Source organism: Mustelus asterias, chromosome 15, assembly GCF_964213995.1.
Source record: "Mustelus asterias chromosome 15, sMusAst1.hap1.1, whole genome shotgun sequence".
NCBI classification, from domain to species: Eukaryota; Metazoa; Chordata; class Chondrichthyes; order Carcharhiniformes; family Triakidae; genus Mustelus; species Mustelus asterias.
In genome coordinates, this window is record NC_135815.1 from 95,015,197 (window position 1) to 95,028,947 (window position 13,751).

The following is a 13,751-nucleotide window of genomic DNA, read 5'->3' on the forward strand; positions in this document are numbered from 1 at the left end:
TGCATTGGCCGTGCTAAATTCTCCCTCAGTGCACCTGAACAGGCACCGGAGAGTGGCGACTAGGGGATTTTCACACTAACTGCATTGCAGTGTTAATGTAGGCCTACTTGTGACAAATAAATTAATCAAATAACCGTGCAAACTCCATACTGATGGTCATACATTCACCCGAGGCCCGAATCGAACTTGGGTCCGTGACGCTGTGAAGGCAGCAATGCCAAACACTGTGCCACCATGTCGCTTTTTGAAGTTTGCGTGATATCTCCATAATTGAATGATTCAGGAGTGTTTGTGTACCTGAGGTGATTGATATTAAATTACTTTATTGCTGACTCAGGGACCAGTCGATCTGCTCTTTCAGAATTATGTGCAAGTGTTTCGATGAGTTTCAAATTTGAATTCCTGGATTTAAGCATTGAATATTCTGTAAAATGTAGCTACTGTTTAATTAAACTCTCCGTGGAAATATTCTACCTGACAATTTCACATCTTTCTTAGGAAGTAATTAAGTCCAAGGCCAGTCAGAATATGTTTAGTTCCTTTGCTCTGTGTTCCACCATTATGCACTGTTGACCTCTGTACTAACAAGCTGTGAGGAAAAAGTAGCATTCCATGCAATACGCTTTCATTAATTACCTTGAATCAGAAGTTGAAAAATATTCTGTTAGCAGTAGACGAGTTTTGTCACCTATGGGTTAATTATTCTAAGATTTAAATATGTTACGTAGTGAAAATGCCTCTGTCTGAAGCCAGTGGTCATTTAAAACACTCAAGATGCCATTCAATACATATCACCTTGTAATGATGGACCAGGTCTATTCCAGTGCCTGCTTTCTATGTTAATGAACAATCCAAGCTTCCTTTGAAACCAATGCCACTGTGAGCCACACAAAGTCCAAGGGCGGATTTTCTGGCCGCCATACCCCCAAGACCAGAAAGTCCCGCCTGAGGTCAACAGACCCTTGCATGGTCCGTGACCCGCCCGCTATGATTCCCATGGCGGGCAGGACGGGAAGATTCCGCCCCAAGTCTGCCTTCAGAAACTCCTGAGTTCAATTCCGCCCTGGGTCACTGTCTGTGTGGACTTTGCATGTTCTCCCTGTGTCTGCATGGGTTTCCTCCGGGTGCTCCGATTTCCTCTCACAGTCCAAAAGACGTGCTGGTTAGGTGCATTGGCCATGCTAAATTCTCCCTCAGTGTACCCGAACAGTCGTTGGAGTATGACACCGTAACTTCATTGCAGTGTTAATGCAAGCCTACTTGCGGCACTAATAAATAAACTTGATGTTTAAAAAGTACCTGGATGAGTACTTGGCGCGCCAGAACATTCAAGGCTATGGGCCAAGTGCTGGCAAGTGGGATTAGGTGGGCAGGTCAGGGCCTTTCATGCGTCGGTGTGGACTCGATGGGCTGAAGGGCCTCTTCTGCATTGTAGGATTCTGTGACTTGGTGATTATAAAGCCTCAGGAGTACTCTGACATCTCCTGAAATTTTGAACGGATATCCCATTATGAATCATAATTGGAAGACAAAAGGGGGTTGAAAGAACTGTACCAGACACATCCTTCAAAGCAAAGTAGCAGAAGGAAGAGATTGCAGTGCAAAACTAATACGTCTGAAGGAAGATGGGAGGGAAAGTGGAGCACCAATAGCATAAATCAGTAAAGTCAAATGTCCTGTTTTTGTGCTGTGTACGCTGTGTATTGCTATGTGATTTCATCATAAACTCATTTAGAAGGCAGTAGATAGATGGTCCAACATCTCAAAGGATATGAATTCTATGTTTTGTCTCACTGTGAGTCACACGCTGCAATATCGCAGAATCTCCTGACTATTTCCCTCCCTGGGTACATTTTAACATAACATCAAATTTTAATATGAAAGCCACGCAAGCAAGCTGGTTTTTCTCTGCAATGAATCACCCGATTGAAGGAATTGGGGAAACGCACGACTGACTTTTATCCTAATTCACCCAGTGGGTGAGTTTTCCCCCCCCCCCCCCCCGAGCGACTTAGCTGAAAATGACCCCGCCTGATTTCTGAGGTTGTAGCCTTGTCAGCGGGGTGATTAATGAGGCTGAAACGCGAGCATTCTCCATTAAGGCGGCAATTTAATTCCCCGCTTACTAACACCTTCCACAAGCAGAATGCAATTATAACATACGGAATGCAATTTCCCACTCTTAACATTATTTTCAACTTCGATTCAAACACAACCCTACAAAATTATTCAGGCTGTTGCAAGCAGCTCCCTCTATTGGGTAATGGCAACAGCAGTGCACCAAGTCAAGAAAATAACAAATCCCCAATGTCACCACTTGTCCGGTTTAATGTCAATGATTTGATTTGATTTATTATTGTCGCATGTATTAGTAAAAGTGAAAAGTATTGTTTCGTGCACGCTATACAGACAAAGCATACTGTTCATAGAGAAGTCTGAAAGACATGCTGGTTAGGTGCATTGACCCGAACAGACGCCAGAGTGTGGCGACTAGGGCAATATCACAGTAACTTCATTGCAGTGTTAATGTAAGCCTTACTTGTGACTAATAAATAAACTTTTAACTTTAGGGAGGGAGAGAGTGCAGAATGTGGTGTTACAGTCATAGCTAGGGTGTAGAGAAAGATCAACTTAGTGCGAGTTAGGTCGCTAACCCCCGCTGCGACCTCTGGCCAGGCCACCCAGGGTCAAACAGGAGGGCCTCCTTTTACTGGAGGAGCGTCTCTAGGGAGGTTTCACTGTAAAGTAAAGTTTCTTTATTAGTGTCGCAAGTAGGCTTACATTAACACTGCAATGAAGTTACTGTGAAAATCCCCGAGTCGCCACACTCCGGTGCCTGTTTGGGTACACTGAGGGAGAATTTGGCATGGCCAATGCATCTAACCAGCACGTCTTTCAGATTCTGGGAGGAAACTGGAGCACCTGGAGGAAACCCACGCAGACACGGGGAGAACGTGCAGACTCCACACGGACAGTGACCCAAGCCGGGAATCGAACCTGGGTCCCTGGCACTGTGAGCAGCAGTGCTAACCACTGTGTCAACGTATTGCAATATAAATCTGGATTAAAAGGTGACTGTGAAACAATTGTCGTTAAAAATCCACCTGGTTCACTAATGTCCTTTAGGGAAGGAAATCTGCCGTCCTTACCTGGTCTGACCTACATGTGACTCCAGAGCCACAGCAATGTGGTTGACTCTTAAATGCCCTCAGAGATGGGCAATAAGTGCTGGCCCAGCCAACGATGCCCACATCCCATGAATGAATAAAAAGTTAAGAAAAAAGATCTTTAGTCAGGGAAAGGTTGGAGGGGCAGAGGGTTAAAATACCACTCACCTTGTGATCAGTGGAAATGTTTGTGCTCAGGAGAAAAACACACTCCAAGAAAACATTATTAAAAATACACATATCTGAAGGAGGATGAGAGAAAAAAACAGTGTAAGAAATATGAAAAGCACTTGTATATATTTATTATCCCTTCTTCCTTAGACAGATCGCTTGGGATCGACGTTGACTTGTTTCCATCTCAGTCTGATCGGTTCTGAGGTGCTTAATAATGTCAATGTGTCTTTTGACCTGATTAACCCACCCAAACTACTGATAAGAGGCAGCATTCACTGGTCGTTCACGCCCTGCCACCGTGAATGGAGAATTTGGTGCTCAGCCAAATCTCTATTCCCCACAGCGGGACCGGAAAATCCCAGCGGCAAGCGAGGTCGGAGAATCCAGCCAAAGATCTTCAGACTTCCCCACCCCTCCCAACACATGTTAGAGAGGGGCCTACACTTCACAGCATCGTGCGTAGATTTCTGAAGCCAGTGGCCTACCGAGGAGACGTTCTTAGAATCATAGAAACCCTACAGTGCAGAAGGAGGCCATTCGGCTCATCATGTCTGCACCGACAACAATCCCACCCAAGGCCCCATCCCCACAACCCCATGCATTTAACATGCTAATCTCTTCAAACTACTCATCCCAGGACACTAAGGCGCAATTTAGCACGGCCAATCAACCTAACCCGCACATCTTTGGATTGTGGGAGGAAACCGGAGCACCCGGAGGAAACCCACGTAGACACAGGGAGAAGGTGCAAACTCCGCACAGACAGTGACCCAAGCCGGGAATCGAACCCAGGTCCCTGGAGCTGTGAGGCAGCAGTGCTAACCACTGTGCCACCGTGCCGCCCAGCCTTGACGAGGCTGAAATGCTGAAAGCACAGTGATTGTACCAAAGAGTGAGAACCGGGGTCCCTGTTACTGTGAGGCAGCAGGGCTAACCACTGTGCCAACGTGCCACCCCCATGGATGAAGCTAAGATATAGATCCGCCATAATCTCGTTCAATGGCAGAACAAGTTTGAGGGATTGAATGGCCTACTCTTGTTCCAATGTTCTGAAAGTTTTGTTGAATGCTGAGAAATCCTCCATGAATGATTCAAGTTGGCATTTCTGCCAATTTCTCCATCAAAGCCACCTCGAAAGTAGGTGTTTGTTTACAGGGGAAATCAGAGGTACTTCCCGGACAGAATAAAACACCACAATTTTTTTTTAAATGGGTTCATTCATGAGATGCCGGCATCACTGGCTACACCAATATTCATTGTCCATCCTCTGATGATGCACCTAACCCTATGTTAAAAAATATTCTGTTTAAGTGGTCAAAGGGACCCCTCAAGTTGCAGTGGCAATGCCGTACATTGGCCTTCCAGTTCACTGTTTAGTGGAACAACGCACTTCTGGGGACATTTAATTCTGACAGGAAAATAATACTCCTTGGATGTACACGCGGTGGCACAGTGGTTAGCACTGCTGCCTCACAGCAGCCAAATACCCTGGTTCAATTCCCGACTTGGGTCACTGTGCGGAGTCTGCACGATCCCCCCGTGTCTGCGTGGGTTTCCTCCGCGTGCTCCGGTTTCCTCCCACAGTCCACAAATGTGCAGGTTAGGCTGATTGGCCATGCTAAATTGCCCCTAGCGCAGGGGGATTAGCTGGGTAAATGAAAATTACGGGAATAGGGCCTGGGTGGGATTGTGGTCAGTACAGACTCGATGGGCCAAATGGCCTCCTTCTGCACTGTAGGGATTCTATGATACACAGCTCAATAGTCTCTGTAAATTATCAGTTTAGGTGCAACCTTTTCTCAGTATCTGAAATGGTGCCGCATGAAACATTAATCGGGATTTTAGCTTTGAAAATACAGCCTTATCTATCCTATCTTCTCAGTATTTTGTTTCTCATTTCAGGTTTCTCACATTTCCGGAAGAAAGGGCCCTGTTTGAGTGGCACCCTGCCCACTCCCTTCAACTTCCACTCTCTTCACTACTGACACACCAAGGCTCCTTCAGTAGCATCTTCCAAACCCAGGACCTGCACCACCAAGAAGGAGAAGGGCAGCAGTTGCATGGGAACACCACCAGCTTCGAGTTGCCCCATAAGCCACTCACCAGCCTGACTTGGAAATATATCGTTGTTCCTTCTTTGTCACTGGGTCAACAACCTGGACTTCCCTCCCATGGGCAGCACAGTGGCACAGTGGTTAGCACTGCTGCCTCACAACACCAGGGACCCAGGTTCAATTCCCGGCTTAGGTCACTGTCTATGCGGAGTCTGTACGTTCTCCCCATATCTGCGCGCGCTCTGGTTTCCTCCCACAATCCAAAGATGTGCAGGTTAAATGGATTGGCCATGCTAAATTGCCCCTTAGTGTCTCACGATGTGCAGGTTAGGTGGATTGGCCATATGGTAAACTGCCCCTTAGTGTCCAAAGACGTGTCAATTAGTTAAATTAGCCATGGTAATTGCACGGGGTTGTGGGGATGGGATGGAAGAGAGAATCTGTGTGGGATGTTCTTTCAGAGAAACGGTGCAGACTCGATGGGCTGAACGGCCTCCTCCTGCACTGTAGGGATTCTATGGATTCTATATCAAAATATAATTGGATGGGGGGATAATGTCATAACAAGGGACTTGGGGGGAAGGTGGGATAGGATATTGAATCTGATGATCAGTCGTGATCAGGATGAATGGCAGAACAGGCTCGAAGGGCCGAATGGCCTACTCCTGCTTCTGTTTTCTATGTGTGTTTCGATGTAACCTTTCGGGCTCTAGTTATACCAGTGAAGTTTCTACCATTGGAACTAGACCGTGTGTAAATCCACTAAATGCAGCTTTCACTGATTCTTTGCTGCCATTTTGGGAATCCGAAAGAAACTAAACTGAGACAACACTGGGAATGCAGGGGAGATCAGTCAGTGTTCGTAAAAACAGGTGAACGTTTTGCAGATATCACCATAACAGTGGATTCCACCCACAATATGAATTTGCTTTATTTACATTGGTAAATGCATTGTGGTTGATGAGTAAAATGTAGTCAATGGAACACAATGGAACACCTGGTCCATGTGACTGAGGGAAGACCTGATTATTCACAAAGGCATTATGAAAGCTTTCCTCATGAATTTTAAAGTTGGCAGAAAGGCAAAACATCATCAGGTGCGACACGGTGGCACAGTGGTTAGCACTGCTGCCTCACAGTGCCAGGGACCTGGGTTCGATTCCCGGCTTGGGTCACTGTCTGTGCGGAGTCTGCGCATTCTCTGGGTGCTCCAGTTTCCTCCCACAGTCCGAAAGATGTGCTGGTTGGGTGCATTGGCCGTGCTAAATTCTCCCTCAGTGTACCCGAACAGGTGCTGGAGTGTAGTGACGAGGGGATTTTCACAGTAACTTCATTGCAGTGTTAATTAAGTGCACTCACCTGGTGAAGAAGCAGCGCTCCGAAAGCTCGTGCTACCAAATAAACCTGTTGGACTTTAACCTGGTGTTGTGAAACTACTTACTGTGCCTACCCAAGTCCAACGCTGGCATCTCCACATCAGTAGGAGTTTTAACAACACCAGGTTAAAGTCCAACAGGTTTATTTGGTAGCAAATGCCATTAGCTTTCGGAGCGCTGCTCTTTCGTCAGATGGAGTGGAAATCTGCTCTCAAACTGGGCACAGAGACACAAAATCAAGTTACAGAATACTGATTAGAATGCGAATCTCTACAACCAACCAGATCACATTGTCTGTATCTTTAAGACCTGGTTGGTTGTAGAGATTCGCATTCTAATCAGTATTCTGTAACTTGATTTTGTGTCTCTGTGACCTGTTTGAGAGCAGACTTCCACTCCATCTGACAAAGGAGCAGCGCTCCGAAAGCTAATGGCATTTGCTACCAAATAAACCTGTTGGACTTTAACCTGGTGTTGTTAAAACTCTTACTGTGTTTACCCCAGTCCAACGCCGGCATCTCCACATCATGCAGTGTTAATGTAAGCCTAGTTGTGACATTGATAGATACATTTTAAACATGTTGCTATTCCTTGGCTCACTGCTGCTGTTCCTATTTCATACATTAATAACTCCATTAATCAATTTATTTTTCTTTCTCCTTCATGTTTTGTACCATAGGTTCAAGCTCTCCAACTTTCACGGTCTTGGGTGATGAAGAAGATCCATGTGTTGTTCTCAAACCTTATACCTGTCCTGCTCTTTAACTCTCCCTTAAGAGTCAAGGAAGTCTCTAAATCGTTTGGACTTGTTGTTATTTACGAGCGCTGAGGTTTCCATTTTTCTCTTTTTTGTACTCAATCTCGGGATGTGAGCATTGCTGGCGATGGTGGTGGTAATCCCATGCATCTGCCTGGGAAGAAGGCAGGAAAATGGGAATGAGGAGCATATCAGCCAGGATCGAATGACAGAGCAGATTCGATGGGCCAAATGGCCTAATTCTGCTCCTATATCTTATGAACTTATGAAATTATGAACATAGAATCCCTACAGTACAGAAGGAGGCCAATCAGCCTATTAAGCCCGCACCGACAACAATCCCACCCAGGCCCTATCCCCTTACCCCTGGGAATGCAGGGGAGATCATTTCTCCCATTGGCCATGCTAAACTGCCCCTTAGTGTCAGGGTAAATTAGCAGGGTAAATCTACCCTGCTAATTTACCCTGACACTAAGGGGCAATTTAGCATGGCCAATCCATCTAACCGACACATCTTTGGAGTATGGGAGGAAACCGGAGCACCCGAAGGAAACCCACGCAGACACAGGGAGAATGTGCAAACTCCAAACGGACAGTTATCCAAGGCCGAAATTGAACCTGGGTCCCTGTCGCTGTGAGGCAGCAGTGCCAACCACTGTGCCACAGTGCTGCCATGTGCCTTCTGGAGCCACTGCTGTTCATCAGGTTGTGGTGTTCCCATGTGTCTGCTGTTCTTGTCCTTCTAGATTGCTAGAGGTTGCAGGTTTGGACACTGCTGTCGCTGGATCCTTGGTGAGTTGTTGCAGTGTGTTTTGTAGATGGTACACATTGCTGCCATGTTGCGCTGGCAGTGCAGCGGTGCTTCACAATTGTACCGAACTGTATTGGAGGTTTTGTTAGAAATGTTGTTCACAATTTTGTCTTTGTACGTCAAGGAGGGCTGGTTATGGAGCACTGGAAGTGATCTGCTTTGCTTAGTTTGCGGTTCAGGTTGCTCATGTTTGTTATTAACTCAAAAGTTCTCCCCCCCACCCCATCCAAGTGCCCCAGAAGATTCTGCCAAACAATAACAAAGTGATGGATGAGAGACCTTGAAATGTAATTGCTACAATGTGCTTGCTCCCATCAGGAGGCTATCTAATCTTCAGTTAGCTTTAAGCACCATACCTCGCCCTGTGCCCATCTCCACACTCCATTTCTGCCCCATAGAATTACAAAGTGAACATTGTCAAGGGTTGGCAATTGAAAAAATAAAGACATTCAGCAAATCATAGAATCCCTACAGTGCAGAAGGAGGCCATTTGGCCCATCGAGCCTGCACTGACAACAAGCCCACCCAGGCCCTATCCCCATAACCCCACCTATTCACCCTGCCAGTCCACCTGACACTAAGGGGCAATTTAGCATGGCCAATCAACCTAACTCCCACATATTTGGAGTGTGGGAGGAAACTGGAGGAAACTGGAGAAACCCACACAGTCAGTGCAAACTCCACACAGAGAGTGACCCGAGCCGGGAATCGAACCCGGGTCCCTGGCGCTGTGAGGCAGCAGCGCTAACCACTGTGCTGCCGAGCTGCCCACATTGCCCAAATACATCAGGCAGTAGTGTGATTCAAAAGATAACCTGATAGCATGCAGGAAAGATGGGTTACCCATCACTGCTATCATTGCCTTCGCTGATTCCTGCATCCTCAAAATCCTACAGGTTACCACTTATTAAAAAAATTACCTGAATGAGCCACAAAAATAATTTGACTACAAATCAAAGGCTAGGAATTTTACAAATAACCCATCTCCTGACTTTCCAAAGACTGTCCACTTAAGTACAAGTAGGAGTGTGGTGCAATGGGTGCAGCTCCAACAACACTCGAGAAACTCCACATCATCCAGGACAAAGCAAGCCGTTTGATTGGCACCCCATTAAGTATTCACTCCTTCCACCACTGTGAAGACAAAAACAATGGTCGCTACTCCAATGGAGTCATGACTTTTGAAGTGTTACAGTGCGTAGGTGGTTCCCCCTTTGAGACGTAACGCTGAATCTCCCAATGAGGAATAACTCACCTCATAATCTGTTAAAAGTGTTTGGGAAGGCGAACTGTCCTTCAGTAATGGTTAGTGGGTAACTAACAGAAATACCTGATACTCACTTTAAAATAAACACTTAACAATTTATTTATTTAACTGACAGGGAACCTTAACTGAACAAGTAAAATACCGAATAAAATAAGATTCTACTGGAATGCTGTTCAAATAAATACAATATCCATTCATTAATTTAAAAATTAATAATAGAATTTAGTCACTCTCAAAAAGATATATAATCAGGTTTTGTGGCTTTTGGAATCTTCTGGAGTTTCTCAGTTGATTTCTCTGTCTGTAAGTTCTCTTTTGATTTGGTACCTTTTGTTGGTTCGATAGCGTGTTCTGGCAAGGTGGAGAGCTACTCTCTCCCTCTCAAGACGTGCTATCTCCTGTTTTTCCCCCTTGCACTCTCTTTTATACCTGCGATGACCTATCAATTTTCCAACAATAGGATTGCTCTGCTGTTGTCAACAACATCAAATTCAAATCTTATAGGTTCTTGGTAGCTGAGCACCTGCTTTAAATTGATTGGGCCAAATTCAAAAACATTCAAATGCCTGAAGCCTGTTCCCTTCATAATCTTATATCTTTCCATAAGATCTCCCCTCATTTCTCTGAATTCCAATGAGTATAGCCCCAGTCTACTCAGCCTCTCCACATAAGCTAACCCTCGCAACTCCGGTAACTACAGGATTTCTAGCTATTACTTCAACAAGGACTTTAACAAAACCAAAACCTGGATAAAACTACATAAAACAGTCCTTGTGTAAAAACAGACTTAGAAATTTAAATACATATTTTGTTAAGATTCTGGTGAATTGCTATATTTTCAGAGTTGGGAAATGTTTTCTCTTGAGCTGGGAAGGCAGCCTTGCATCTGATGGGCTCAACATTATTCGAGGAATGAATACTACTGCCTTGAAATCTGCCTTGTTCGAATTTCAGCATCGTAAAAAACAGCTCCCTAACTACCAATTTCATGATGAAGTCCTTGTTTAGGGTTCACGTTTCATAGCAACAGTATAACTTAATCCTTCCTTAAACTTGTTTGGGTGGTGGCGTGCTCTATTGGAGTTAGACCGTGCAGAAGGTCTAGAAGGTATAGACAGTTAGCATCTTTAGGATCAGTGCTGAGGTACTCGTTTAAATTGTCCTGGCCGATGCTTATCACTCAATCAACATCACTAAAACAACAGATTGTCTGCTCCTTGTCACATTGCTGTTTGTGGGAGCTTGCTGTGCACAAATTGACTGCTGCATTGTAACGGTGATTATGCTACAAAGGTACTAGACCACAAGACCATAAGATATAGGAACAGAATTAGGCCATTCGGCCCATCGCGTCTGCTCCGCCATTCAATCATGGCTGATATGATTCTCATTCCCATTCTCCTGCCTTCTCCCCATAACTCTTGATCCCCTTATTGATCAAGAACCTATCTATCTCTGTCTTAAAGACACTCAATGATCTGGCCTCCACAACCCTCTGCAGCAATGCGTTCCACAGATTCACCACTCTCTGGCTGAAGAAATTCCTCCTCATCTCTGTTTTAAAGGAGGGCCCCTTCACTCTGAGACTGTGCCCTCGAGTTCTAGTCTCTCCCACTAATGGAAACAGCCTCTCCAAGTCCACTCTATCTAGGCCTCTCAGTATTGTGTAAGTTTCAATTAGATCCCCCCCTCATCCTTCTAAATCCATCGAATACAGACCCAGGCTCCTCAACCGCTCCTCATATGACAAACCCTTCATTCTTGGGATCATTCTTGTGAACCTCCTCTGGACCCCCTCCAAGGCCAGCACATCCTTCCTTAGGTATGGGGCCCAAAACTGCTCACAATATCCGATATTACATTGGCTTAAAGCGCTTTGGGCTGATAATTAGTCGTGAAAGATGCTACATAAATGCAAGGCCCGCTTTCTATTTTCCTTCCTTGGGTTCACCTGACAGACTTAGCACAAAGAATATCTTTCAAATAATAGTTGTATCAAATAATTGCCCCTGCCGTTTGCCATTAACTCAGTCCATGGTCTCTTCCGCCCTTCCCAAGACGTCCCCTCCCTCCCTCCCGTTTCCATCCTTTCACAGTAACAATCTCTCCAGCCATTGCAGCTTAGCTGTTGTTCTCCACTTACCTTCCGCTGTTTTTTACCTCCATAACCATCCCATAAGACCATATTTCATCTTCTCCACCCTTATTGTTTTTTAACTTGTTCTCTGCTTGCTTTTAAAGGCTTCCCAATCCTGTGGGTTCCCACGACTCCTTGCTTCATGTTGTGCTCTTTCCTTTGCTTTTATGCTATCCCTTGTCAGCCATGGTTGCCTCATCCTCCCCTTAACATGCTTCCGCTTCCTTGGAATGAATTTATGTTGTGCCTCCTGAATTATCCCCAAGAACTCCTGCCACTGTTCATGGAATCTTAGAATTCCTACAGTGCAAAAGTAGGCCATTCGGCCCATCGAGTCTACACCGACAACAATCTCACCCAGGCCCTGTCTCCGTAACCCCACATATTTACCCTGTTAATCCCTCTAACCTACGCATCCCGGGGCACTAAGGGGCAATTTAGCATGGCCAATCAACCGAACCCGCACATCTTTGGACTGTGGGAGGAAGCCTGAGCACCCGGAGGAAACCCAACCAAACACAATCCTACCCAGGCCCTGTCCCCATCACAGCATGCATTTACCCTAGCTTGTCCCCATGACACTAAGGGGCAATTTAGCATGACCAATCCATCTAACCCGCACATCTTTGGAATGTGGGAGGAAACCGGAGCACCTGGAGGGAACCCACGCAGATATGGGGAGAACATGCGAACACCACACAGACAGTGATCCAAGCTGGGAATTGAACCCAGGTTCCTAGAGATGTGAGGCAGCAGTGCTAACCACTGTGCCACCGTGCTGCCACTTCTGTTCCACAGTCTTTCCTGCTAGGCTCCCTTTCCAATCAAATCTGGCGAGCTCCTCCCTCATGGCCTTGTAGTTTCCTTTACTCAATCCCATGATTAGCCTTGCTCCACTGCCCCCATCCATTGGAAGCCTTCATATGTTCCACATCCCAAGTGCCTCTGCATGTTCCAAACTGACAAGGAAAGAAATCAGGATGGGCAAAAGCTGAGTGTTGTTGTTATAGATTTAATCAAATTGACATAAATATGTTCCGGCATTGATATCACTCAGGACATGGTTGTAACTGGTAATGAATCATAGAATCCTACAGTGCAGAAGGAGGCCATTTGATCCATCGAGTCTACACCGACAACAATCCCACCCAGGCCCTATCCCCATGCATTTACCGCCTGCTAGTTCCCCTGACACTAATGGGCAATTTAGCATGGCCAATCTACCTTAACCCACGCATCTTTGAAACCATAGAAACCCTACAGTACAGAAAGAGGCCATTCGGCCCATCGAGTCTGCACCGACCACAATCCCACCCAGGCCCTACCCCCATATCCCTACATATTTACCCACTAATCCCTCTAACCTACGCATCTCAGGACACTAAGGGCAATTTTTAGCATGGCCAATCAACCTAACCCGCACATCTTTGGACTGTGGGAGGAAACCGGAGCACCCGGAGGAAACCCACGCAAACCCACGCAAACCCAAGCCGGGAATTGAACCCGGATCTCTGGCGCTGTGAGGCAGCAGTGCTAACCACTGTGCCACCCCACTGAGAAGAAGGATGGCCACTCAGGTGGCCCAGTCACTAGCCTAGGTTTTTTTTTGGTTGATGGCTGAGTCTATGGATCCAGGTAGAATACAGACACAGTTTAAGAACCAAACATCGTTCACGCCCTGTTACAGTGTTGCAAGCATCATTATTACATAGTTACAGGCTGGAAATTGAATTCTTCAGATGTCAAGAACACTGTGTGATTGTTTCCATCTGTACATGACTTGCTGTTCTTTTTTGATCCTGATCAAATACTATAAATTTCCAGTAACTCTGGATCGGCATATAAAAGAGCTGCCTGCGCTGGTTCAACTAAAAGGTCAGTTTTTACAAACTGCTCAATGTGAACTGCAGGAAGAGAAAGAAGATTCTGAGGCCACATTTTGAATTACAGTAATGAGTGACAATAAACTCTCAGAGAGACACCCGCATTTAGAAGTTGTTTTCAACAA